General features: G+C 40.4%; 1 protein-coding gene across 3 annotated transcripts in view; it reads left to right on the top strand.

Annotated features, from left to right (window-relative positions):
- The first annotated feature begins 20 nt into the window (after positions 1 to 20).
- BTBD7 (BTB domain containing 7) overlaps positions 21 to 12,729 on the top strand; it is a 56,295-nt gene continuing 43,586 nt past the window's right edge. For all 3 annotated transcript variants that reach the window (XM_042047741.1, XM_042047740.1, XM_042047739.1), the window contains exon 1: positions 21 to 136. The gene's annotated coding sequence lies outside the window, so the exon portion shown is untranslated. The remainder of the gene's footprint in view (positions 137 to 12,729) is intronic.

Below are 12,729 nucleotides of genomic sequence, written 5' to 3'. Positions count from 1 at the left end.
CGCGCAGGCGCCGTGCGCTCTCCGGCTGCCCGGCCGAGCCTGGAGCTCGGGATCAAAATGGCGGCGGCCGGAGCGGGGCCGGGCGGGAGCGGGCGGCGCTGAGCGGGAGGATGGCGGCGGCGAGCGGCTGCCGGAGGTGAGGCACCGAGGGGAGCCGGGCTGGGAGGGGGACGGGGACTTGGTGTCACGGCGGCGGAGGGGAGGGGGCAAGACCGTCGACGCCCCCACGGCGGGGCTCAGTGCGCGCCCCGCCGGGCCGGCTGCGGGCAGCTCATCCCGCCGCGCCGCTCCCAGCCCGCAGCGCTCCGCCGTGGGAAGGAGCCTTGCTCCCCGTGCCGCTCCCCGGCCCGCAAGGTCCGCGGTCCGGAGCGCTGGCAGCGGCCTCGGCTGTGCCTGCCCGCGCTGTCGGGTCTTGTCTCTCTCCCTCCCTCTCTCCCTCCTTCTCTCCCTTCCGCCCCGGCGCAGCTCCTCGCAGAGCCCGGGAGAGGTGCTTGAAGCCGTCTCCCGCAGGAGCCGGTGCGGGGCTCGTGCTCCCGCAACTGCGGAGCTCCGCCCGTGTGGGGCCGGTGCGAGAGCGGCCGCGCTCGCCCGCCGTGGCTGCGGGGCTGCCGCCGGTGCCGGTCAGCCCGTCCCGTGACGGTGCCTGTGGCCCGCAGATTGCTGCTGCCCCCGGACAGGTGGGGTTTTGTCCCGCTCCTCTCTGTACGGGTGTTACTGCGGTGTTCCTGGAGAAACTTGGAGAGCTTTGTAGGTGATGTGTTCGCTTGTGCCTCTGGAATATTCCTGCTGCCAGTGGGATAAGTGGTTTTCTGTTGGTTCGTGTTTCTACTTGCTCTTCTCCGCCATCCCATTTGAGGCCGTTGGGTGAAAGATGACACACATGTCGAGTGCTAACATAAAATACGACGGTAGGATAATAAAATATGTGTTGATGCAATGATAGTTTGTGTGAGAATTTACCTTAGGCAGTGTAGCATCGCTTGAGGCTTTGCTTCAAACCAGTGTAATATAATAACAAATTTAAAGTGTTTGGCAGATATACCATTGCGATGTAATCACCTCAGGTTTTACCACATCTTGTATGCTCTGTTTTCATTTAGAAATAGAGAAAATAAAACCTGAAGCTCAAATAAAAAATTTTTAAACCTCATAACTCATGTTGATGCACTGAAAAGCTTGAGGAGTTAAAGCTTTACTCTGTTTGAAAGATCTTAGGGAAGAGGATGAGTCTTCTAAACTTCTCCTTTATTGTTTCAGATATTTCATTTTAGTTCTGTGTTAGTATCCTTCACACAGGGTGGTGCAGGGAGGGAATTCCTTCTTAGATTCTTCTTGACTTGAACCTTTTGCTTAAGAATTCAATGAAAATATTTTTTCCTCCATCCCTTCTTGACTAAGAGTCTGCTACCAATGTACCAAAAATAATTCTGTAGGTATTATTTATGAGGAGGTGGAACAGAAGTCTTTTAGTAACATACAGATTCTGTGGACCGTGATGTTTACAAGGCAAGGTCTGAGTGCTTATTATGTAGAGTATTTGGATGAAGATAATGTATTGAGAAGGTATGGATTGTGATGTTTTCTCCCTTTTTGGAGTAATTTATCAACTAGATAACTAGTCTTAGTTGATTGACCAAGGCATAATTGAGTCATTTAAGAACTTGCTACTTTGCTGTGTCAAATAATGTCCTGTAAACAGTACTATCTGTTTGTGCTTATATGTAAACATGTGATGAATGTCTCTGTAAATCAAGCTTGTATCTTAAGTTACAACACAAAGCTGCCAGTTGCTCACTGGTTTTTATTTAGTGCTGAAGTTAGACTTGCATAGTTGGCCTGCACACAGGTAATCTTGGAAATGGAGTTCAGTGTTTTGTGTCAAATGTACAGCCAGTGTTTGTTTTTGTTCATTGGAGATGAAAACAGCTGTTGAACCCTTTGTATTTCAGCTCAGCTGCACTCAGCATTGTTTTACTTGCTTTCAGACTTTAGCCAATGTATAAATGGGTTTGACATTCTAGTCTAGTTTGTATGCTTAAACATACAAGGAGCACAGTCACAAGTTGTCTTGGTTCATTTACTGCGGCGTTGTTGTAATTGTTGCCATTATAAAAATCCTTACCTCTTACAGTAGTGAATTCTCTTCATATGTCCAGATTCCCTTGCTGAGTCATAGATACAGTGGTGGTGTAATGCTTATAGCTGGTGTGGACTGATTTGCAAAGACTCAGACATGAAAGAATAGAATTACTTTTATAAGCTCTTCTGGAAGACTTGCATGGATTTGTCATAGTGATTTTTAAATATTTTTTCCCCTCTTAATTTTCAAGCTTGTCTGAGAAGCTCCAAACTTTGTGTTGTGAAGCTATGTTACTCATTGTTAAATTAGAGTAGAATGTGCTGCCTTTGCAGCCAGCTCTTTGAATTTAATTCAGTGGAACTGCCAGAGCTTGATGAATTAACAACAAAATATTGAGTCTTCATTTTGAAAGCGGCCTTTCAGAGTTGCTGCATGCATGGTGTCAAGTTTACAGATTAATTGTCACTGATGATAATTAATCTCCAGGTTTGTTGGGGACAAATTTTAGGCTTGGACTATGTCTTCCTCTGTCTTATTAGCAAGCTGCATTGGTGATGTGGTGTCTTGGGGTCCTGCACAAGGCCGTAGGAGGAGGTAACACTAACCCTGCTTGCTCCTCTTCCACCCTGATGCTTGTTTGGTCTTGATATACCAGACCACATGCAAGAAGAGTGAGTTTATTCTGATGTCTTGGGCACGCTGTGGTGACCAAGATAGTTGTGGCTGACTGCCTTTCAGAGGCAAACAGTAAGATGAATGTAAACATCCTATGGACATATTGATGGACTGCATGTAGTTCACATTAATCAATAAATAGATCTATAGGGAAACTGTGAGATTGAACTAAGAAAGAAATAACTATGTTCTTAACGAGACTGATGAGAATCTGCTCTTACAGCAAATCTTGACAGAGAACTGCAAGTTTGAATATTAACTCTAAATTTCTTTTTGTTTGTTTGCTTTTTCTTAACGTATTTACATGGCTTTTGAGTTCTGTTACCGGATCAATGGTTTTTCCCATTTTTTCACACTAGTCTGGAAATCCAATGCGCAACTTTATTGTACATGCAGTGGAGACCAGGAATCCTAGTTCAGATGTATTAGGTGAGCTTCCAGTGGGTCATCTAGCTATTGCTTTATTTCATTTCCCAGGTTCTTTTAAGGATACACTGACAAGACTTATCCTTCAATCTTTGGACAGAAGCTGTTGTGGATTTTTAGAATGCTCTTTCCTATGTTGGCTTACCAGTATGCCTGAACTATAAGAAGGGACTGCAGATGCAACATTTGATTCTAGTCTTGCATTTTACACCCATATAGGCTGTTCTGCATGTCTCCCAAGAAGGATACCATCAGTAATGATGCTTTCTGTGTAATGAATGGATGCTAAGAGATCTGAAATTGTTATTACCATAATTATATTTTGGTTTATTTCAATTATTAAACTGTACTTATCTCAACCCACGAGTTTTACTGCATTGTTTTTTCTTCGCCTTCTGGTTCTGTTCCCTATCCCACTGGCAGGGGAAACCCACAACAGTAAGGATGCCTGTGAGGTTCTTGATAGATGCTTAGTAGCAAAATTGGTTTAAATACTTTAAGTCCACAGCTGCTTTTCCTTACTTCCTGCACAGTCCCCTCAGCTGTGTTGGTAGGGCTGTTTACATGGCTTCACTCTGAAACATTCAGGAAGTTGATCTGTCTGAAAAATAAACCACTAAAGCACAAAATAACTTTATATCAGATCCTTCTTCTGGGTCATCACATTGCTGTAGAAAGTCTGTTTGCTAGCACAGTGTAGAGGCGAGGCCAGGGAGGTTGCCTCATGTGTTGGATTCAAGTACATACCTAACTATATACTTAGTTAAATTTAAATCTGATTTGTTTGCTCCATTGTGTGCAGGTGTTGTGCAAGCTTACACCAAACACTACTGAATGTGTACTTTAACTACTGGTGTCCTTGCAGACAAGTCCAGCTTGTTGGGGGTTTTCCATCATCAGTGGATTTAAACTGGTTATTTAGATGTTTGAGTGCTAAAACATGCAAGAAAAAATAACAGCAGTCAAAACTGATTAAGAAGAAACTTTCAATAAAGTGTGGTGGTGTAGAGTTTCGGGCAACATCTTCCTAAATCAGTTTGTTTCAGAAGTATCTTCTAGTGATCTTATTTTGGTTTTCGATCTCAGCATTCTTGTGTGAGCTGTTACCTGTATAACTGACTGATCATTTTCTACATCCTATTTGATCTTTGTCCTCAAATTTTGTCTGAATGCAGTGGTCATTCATACTGTATATTGTTTGTGGCACTCAAATGTCATTGTCTTTTCAGTTCTTCCTGTATTAGAAAGACTGGATTTTTTGTATTCATCCTTGCTTTTCTTTCATATCATATCCTGTTTCCAACCAACTGTAGTAAATTGTAAAGGGTAGAATTTAATTTTTTTAAATCCCTTTTTTAAGAATATCTTTCTAGTGCTGCTGTTACTGTGATTCCCCATATTGTTAAAGAGCCTTTTTATTTCTACTCTGTCCTCTTTCTTTTACAGGATCATTTCAGTATGGTAACTTGCAGCTTTTAAGATTAATTTCTTTTTCCTGTCATTCTCCATCACTTCTGATCTTCAGTGTTACCTAGTGGGAAGTGCTTCGGAGAGAGATCAAGCTTGTTAATGATATGCAAGATTCCTCTAATTTGGAAACTTTGTCCAAGATCTGTTAAAACCCAGTTTCAGGATAACTAGGAGGACACTTTACCGTTCTGCTGATGGTAACGATGGCTAAACTCGAAGGAGTTGATGGAAACAGTAATGTAATAAGTGACTGCTACTTGGTGCTTTAGTTGGTTGTGTTATTTTGTGACCCAGAACTTGCAGAAGCTCTGTGTGATCAGTAGAGCTGCAAAATGTATCTGTGTGTGCTTGCCTGTGTATTTTAAACTGCAGTTTGGGTGAGAGAAGACTGTTCTCATAGTCTGCTGCTGAGATTTTAATCAAGATTTCATATACAAAGAACAAGAATACCAGTGTCTTGTGAAGGCATCCAACATGAGTCAAATTTTATACCTATTTATATGAAAATTGAAGTATTTTTTGAGTGACCAAGTAGATTACGTTGCATTAATGAAAAATTGAAGTGCTGCTTTACTTATCATCTGCTGCTCCAAATCTCTGTACTGCAATGAAGTATATAAAACACTTCTGTAAATGGGTAGGTTATTTTAAGTGCTTTAAAAATAATCAGTATGAGTGACAAAAGTTCCTTTTCATACTTTTTTTCTCCTGACCCCAATATTAGAAATGCTGCTTGAGAGCTGATTAAAAGCATTTTAACATAGCAAATACAATCAGAATGCAACAAGAGAGTAGTTTGTTGACTGGTGCTCCCTTATTCTTTGATCTCTTTCGATCTTCTGCTTTAGCTTTTTTCAAATGATGATTCTTGATGTAAAGGTGGGGGAGAAGTGGTTCTTTGACTATTAGAACTGGGTTTGCTGTGGATTTGGTGATTTTTTTGACTTTGTCTAGGAAGATGTCTTATTTAAAGCCTTCCTGCTGCTATGATAATTACAGTGCTTATCCACTTAAATTCTGCAGTGTGTAAGATGAGGTTGTGCTGAAGTACTTTTTATATGTGAGGCCATTTAGAGGGTTTTTCTCGTGTACCCAGATGTCTGTCTTAAAATACATAAATGGCTAACAACCTCTGAAGCTGCTTGTGATACTTAACTGAATGACCAGAAGATTTCATCATGAAGAAGGAAGGAGTGCGGGCATATACACAGTGCAATTTTGTATTAACCATTTAAGAAAACCCCAGCAAATCCCAGACTAATGAAGCATGTGACTATATTAAAGACTGATGTCTTGTACCTTGGCTCATCCTGTACTGGGCATCTCAATTTCAGACATCTTGAGAGATGAAATGAAATACGTATAAAATGTCTAGAATGCAGGTAGAGTAGATAATGTTAATAGGTTCATGGATTTCTTTAAAGTCATTCTAGTAGTGACTGCTACTCTCTGAAATAGATCAAATTGCTTATTACCATCATTTTAAGTTGAAAATACCTTTGCCAGTCTGTAATGAGGTACTTGTAGGAAGTCCTTGAAATTGTTTTTTTACTATACTACAGAGACAAGCAATGTAGAAGAATGCTGAGTTGACAAAATGCATGCTGGAGACGGGAAGCTTTGTGTTTATCAGTGTAGTGATGGCCTTGGTACTGAACGAGGGATAAGCTAAGCTGTGTCAGTACTGAAAGGCAACAGTTGTTACTGGTGAGCTGGATGCAAGCACCATAATTTCTACAGAGGAATGTGTATGACAGCATGAGGTGCTACTCAGTGTCCATGTGAGCCCCTCCACACTTTCAGTGTATCAAGTATCTCCATCTTTTCTGCAGTTTATTTTCATGATTAGCTTATCTAAATTTTGGGTAAGCATGTGTGTTTACTGCTTTAAATTCTCAATCCCAGCTTGGGTGATTGTTTTGGTTTTTGGAGGTTTTTTGTATAGCCAAAGATAATATTTAAGAGAATAATTTGATGTATCCTTTTTTAAAAATACATTAAAAGGTACATTATTTGGGTCAAAAAGTACCTCCTGCATCTTATTTGGTCATTAAAATCAATGTAGGGTTTAGTCTTCCATTAAGCACTTCTGGAAATGTGCAGTTGGACTTGAAATGCCAAAATACCCATTTAACATAGTAAGGTTAACATACAGTATAAGACCCGTCTAATAGTATTTTGTAGTTCTAGGCACAGATCTGATGACCCGGTAACCTCTGGTAAAGTGACTCTTATATGTATTTCTGCACTGCATCAAAGCTGCTTGTCTTTAACTGCATTTGACCACAGTCTTTGATGTTGTAACCTGGACAGTTACTACTTGAAGTTGGTCTTAAAGCTTAAATTACATGTCTTCTGAAAATGATGTTAATCAGAAGTACAATCTTAATACAAACTTTCTAAAATATCTGTTCATACTACTCAGGGCTTTTCCACTGCAAGTAAAACAAAATTCCCTTTGTCTTTTTCTAAGTTTCTCAAGACATTTGAATTTCTCTGCTGAGAATATCTGAAGTAATTTTGTTACTGCATAATTTCTCAGTTAATTATTGGCTCAAAGTCTCCCATTTGGATTAACAGACTTGGAAGAATCAAAGGAGGTTTGGGAAGTAGAGCACAGGCTGGCAAGGTTTCTGAACTTTGCGCTTTCTTCGAATGTGAAGGAATAGTGGTATCAAGGACAGTTGTGGATAAGAGAGAAAGATGAACAAATATTGGTCTAAAATTACATTAGGAGCAATGGGATTCTTTAATGGAGTTAGTAATTAGTACAATGCAACAGACTTTTGCTTTCCTTCTGAAAGTTTTGTTTGATTTCTTTGAAAAATCTATTTATTTTTTTAATAATCTGGGGCATCTGAAAAGCTTCAGTCTTGTGGGGGGAGAAGGAGGCGTTAAGGCACATCAACAGTCTGCTCAAAGGGCAGATCTACCTTAGCAGATAGTTAAGCAGAAAACCACCCCATAAGCTTTTCTAACTCAGCAGCCTTCAAAAGTCTGCCGTCATGAGTTATGTGTAGATGTTGCTGAATTAATTAAATTAAATGTGTACATGATTGGTGCCTCTGTTTTCAGAAACAACATGTTATCTCAACATGTGTGATGCTCTTTTGACTGTTCTGTAAGACTTGCATATTCATGTTACAGGACAAAAAAAATGCTTTGGAAGTGCAGAGAGCTTGTTGCAGGAAATGTGGAAGACATAACTTCCTTTTCTTGCCAAGGGGAAAATGTAAACAAAGCTCCAACTTAATTGTAGGCTAAGTACTAGTCTGGTTTTCTGACTAAGCCCTTCCTTCCTTAATTGATTTCTTTTATCATTGAGAAAGTGTATTTTCTGAAATGAATTCCTGTAGTTTTGGGCAGGACACACCTTAAAGTTTATGAGCATTTAGTTCTTGCTACGCTTTCATGGAATCTAAATGTAGGTATTCATGAAGGTAACTACTGAAACTGAAGTTACTGGTGTAACTTTTGAGGGGAAGTATTGCAATATTGATGTATTTTGCTACTATCTTCAAAATGGCTGAAATCTTTGAAGTATATGGCATAGAAAGATTTCTTGGCGTCAGATGTTATGATATAAATATTAGTTGGTGAAGTCAGTTTGGCTCTTAAAATTTTCTCCTGAAGTTAATGAATTTAAATTAGCCATGCAGAAGAGTCCAATCAAAGGAGACATCTTTCAAATGTGTATGTTTTAAAGTAACTGTTAAAATCTTAGTATATACAGATAATAATTGATTAATATGAACATGTATAAAATCATCATTCTTGGCGGGGGGGGGGGGGAGTTGTCTTAAAAGCACCTAAATACAAGAAAAATGTTCTGTGGGTTTGACCAGGAATTTCACCCTTGCTCAGGGAGGCAGCAGTGCATAACCAGTTTACATGGTCTCAGATAAGTCAGTTGTTGTATAAATACTAGGTACAATGAATTTTACAATTTGGTTGTGTATTACTTCTTGCAGCAGTGAGCAGAATAGACTTGGGAGTGACTGTGGCTATTGGGAGACAAGGGGAAGATGTGAGTGTCGACAAGATATGAGTGTCACTCTGGGCCAGGCCAGAGCGACTTGAAGAGTCACTCAGGGAGAACAGAAAGGATGGCTACAGGGGTATAGTTTTGTGGAGTTGTGAGGCAGTCTAATAGGAATAGTCTTCTCTCTTCATATTCAGAGCTGTGGCATCCTGTTCCAGTTTTAGCTGCCTGTCAGACAAATCTTCTAGAGTTCCCTCTCCCTGTCTGTTACCTGCCTCTCTCTACAGCAGTGGGGTATGGATCAGCCATTTGAAATTATTTGGTTTGTGATCATATAATCTCTGTATGTAGTGTGAGGGGAAGCAAGAAAACCCCTTGGGATGATGGAGTGTGAGGGGAAAGTACAAGTTCCCTGTTAGTTTGACTTCAGTGGTGGTGTCAGATCACGCTGATGTAGCTGTGATGAGCTGACAGGCAGTGAGTCCGGCATGCAGTTAGCTTCTCCCTGTCAGAGGAGGAGTTCACTAGATTGAGGGGAATATATTAAAATTCGCATAGGCTTGGCCTTATATTTTTTCCCTATATGAATAATACCTAGATGCATATATTCTGGCACTGCAAATTTAAAATTCTCCAAGCATTCAAAAAAGCAAAAATGGACCCCACGGACCTCTTTAGCAGTGATGACAGCTATGTGAAGCGTTGTTAACCGAGGGAGGAACAAACTGCACAAATAAAGAGGAAAGTAAGTGCAGGCCAAAGAAGCAGCCATCAACCAGCTAGATACAGGGAGCACTGAAATGGTGAATCCTAGCAGTAGTTTCTGCTGTCTAAATTGCCTTTTTCTGCTAGGACTGCCCTTGCTTTGCAGATGATTTTTCCTACTGTTAATTTTTGAAGAGCTATGGAGAAGAAAAAGCATATTGCAAAAGTGGTCTTGTAGCTGCCCACTTGAAGTAAGATGTTTTCATTGAAAGTGGTAGTTGGCTGAATGAAGATAGAGGCAGTGCTGTACTCGGGCAGCACCAAAGGATCAACTGAAAACAAACACGGTCCTCAGGACTTAGGTGGCTTTCCAAATGTCTTCTACAATGAAGGGGTACAGCTCTCCTGCAGGAATGAGTGCACGGGGACTGGGAATGTTTATTTTTTGAAGACTGTGTCAACTGGGTATTAGTCAAACTGCATGTCATGTTTGCTTGTGGGGAGCAAAGTAACCTTGCTGTTCTTCCTTCTCTGTGGCGACCTTTGGGTTCCTTGAGCCATTTGGTAAACTGGTGCAGGGAGCTAACTACACTGGAGAGAAAAAAATCTCACCGAAGAGAATACCTGTGTTTAGTTGCTGACACAATGGAGGAGCTTTGGGGACATGCTGGTGGTAGCTGCAGCGAGCACTGGAGCTGAGGAAATGTGCATGGGACCACAGTATTGGTGAACCAACTTGGGTTTGTATACACCAAATAATGCATTTTAAATCCAGATTGCAATTGTGTTTTGGTTGGATGCAAGACTTGTGGCTTACTGTTAAAAGTATTCAAACTGTAGCTGTAGTGAGTCCATTTTATGGCTGTAACTTAATGCTTTCTTCAATGAGGAAAATCACTATTTTTTCAATAAAATTCCTGATGTCTCATGAAATGACTGGACTAGATTGCCTGTTGAGTTCTTTACCACACCTTTTCATGTTCCACCTTCCAGTTTTTCTATTGTTTATAGATGTACCTATTAGTGTTAAATGTGTAAGAAATGATGCTAGCAACCAATACTTCAGACTTATTATATTGAAGAAGAAAGGCTGAATGGGTGAAAATGCTGTTGTGCGATGACAAAAGGACGCAGAGAGGATGATGTACAGAAGTAAAGGAATGGTGGTGTATTAAGGCCTGGCGTGTAGAGAAAATTGTTTTGGATATGGGGCACTTTTTAGCCACAGGCAGGGGTTTCAGTGGAAAGAGATGAGCTGTGTGTTGTTACCAAGCATCTTGGAAGCTTGTGTATAAAGGAAGAGTATTGTACAGAAACACTGTAGTCATGAAGTATGATGTTCCAAGCAACAGAAATACCACAAGATGTTGTTACTGATACAATGACTGGCTGGCAGGGTGAGGAGTTGATTGCAGCCAAATTAAGATAGAAGTAATTTTTCATCTGATCTATTAAAAGAGGCCACCCATATGGGAAAGCTGATCAGTATGTGGGTCCAAAACTTTTTAGTCTGCTTTGATGTTGGAGCTATTGATGTGAAAACCCCAAGCAGTGTCATCACCAGAGATGACTCAGGCTGTGGAAGTTAATAAGGGAACTAAAGCTGAGTGATCAAAAGGTTGCTTTTTTGAAGATAAGTTGAAAATAGTAAGTCATAAGATAGGATGGATGCTGCTTGCCTACTTATGTAGGTACAGAGCACAGTGTCTGGGATTGTCCTACCAGAGACTCTAATGCACTCTCAGAGGAAGCATGTTCAGAGAGGAAGTGTGAATGCAACTGTGCAGTGAATTTACAAGCACTGTTGTGTCCAGGAAGCTCCGACATCCTCATTCAGAGTAAATGGCTTTCTGTGAAATCATTGGGCCTGGAAAAAAGGGAAAATGTTTCCAGTAAAAGGAAACTGTAGGGTATATGGATCTTCCATATGACTGGGGTTTGAGCCAAGATTTTCCCGTTGTAGTAGATTTGTTAATTGAAAACAGGATTTTGTGTTGTGGTTGGGTCGCAGCTTGAGCAAGAGGAAGAATTCCCTTTCTTAATGAGACAGGGATCTTTGGGGGATGCTCTCAGACTAAATAGAATACAATTCCATGGGGAGGGAAGACTGCAGAGTTGAAAGACTGCTTGCCCTCTTCCAGAAGAAGCAGTAATCCTGTTGACAGATGAAGGGTACTGGGATATGAAGCCCATGAAATAAGCTGTAAAAAGGTGGTAGAGCTTCATGTGGAAGGTTATTACTTCTGCTCCACTTTAGCCTTTTCCAGAGGGGGAAAAGGAACAGGTGACTAAGGGTATTGCTGCAATCATGGACAGTCGGTATCTGGAGGCACACTGATGAGGGCAGTGGTCTTACCAGACTGGTGTTTGACCTCAGTATCCAAAGCAGAATGTAGCTGAAATCTCTATGAGTTAGGTCACTGCCTGACAAGACAATTAAGTGTTGGTCTGAACTTTGATGGGAAAAGAAAAAGCAGACTACTTTAAAAAAAAAAAAAGTCTGATCCTTTTTCTGAGGTACTTTTCATATTATTTGGAAGTTCCTTTTTCTGTGTTAAACAACTGATGCATTCATATATCTGAACCAAAGAATATTTGCTGTTCTTAAGAAACAAAAGCATGTGGGTGATTTTTGCTCGGAAGAGGCCTTTTGAAACACATTTAGACTCCTCAAAATTTATCACAGTATGTCAAACTATGTTGCAATTACTCTAGATTGGCTAAAATTAATTATCCTCATTTTTCTGTAAATGGATATATTCATACCTAATTACTCTGTTCAGTGATATTGATAAAGATTTGGTGGATAGGATTTCTCTGATTTTCTTACAAAGTAGATTTAATGATGTTTTGCATTGAAATCAGATAATGTTCCTTTCAAGTTAACTTGTGAAAAAATGGAAAGTCATTGAAGAATACATGTTGTCATTTCACTTCAGGAGAGTCCTAGAGGGCAATAAATGAGTTCTTGTTCATTTGGCTGAAAGAAGTGTTTTGAATTCATCTTCAGGAACATTAGTTAAGTCTTTCATGTGAATGTTATCAATCAGAATAGACTTTTGGTAAATTAGTGTGTTTTTGCAACCAGCTGGAAGGATCACTGACATAGAGAGATGAAAATTTGTTCGCCAGTGTATGAAGACATTTAAGTTGCTTGGGAGGAACAGCCTATTCCGTGCAGGATTGTGCTGCTGTAATTCAGTTAGTCTCTGTGTGCTTTGTGTGTTTGAATTTTTTAGCTGCTGGAATTTTTTATATTTAGAGGAATATAAATATGTTGATGTCCCCTGCCTCCACACTGCTGATAGTGATTTGACCTGTCACTCCCTGTTAATGACATTATTTAATTACTTCTAGGATGTGACATGTTCACATCGTACTTGGAATTGCT

The sequence above is a fragment of the Corvus kubaryi genome, unplaced genomic scaffold (assembly GCF_017639235.1).
Source record: "Corvus kubaryi isolate FWS band 111438036 unplaced genomic scaffold, C.kubaryi_AGA036_p1.0 66, whole genome shotgun sequence".
NCBI classification, from domain to species: Eukaryota; Metazoa; Chordata; class Aves; order Passeriformes; family Corvidae; genus Corvus; species Corvus kubaryi.
This window is presented reverse-complemented; position numbering and strand designations above follow the sequence as displayed.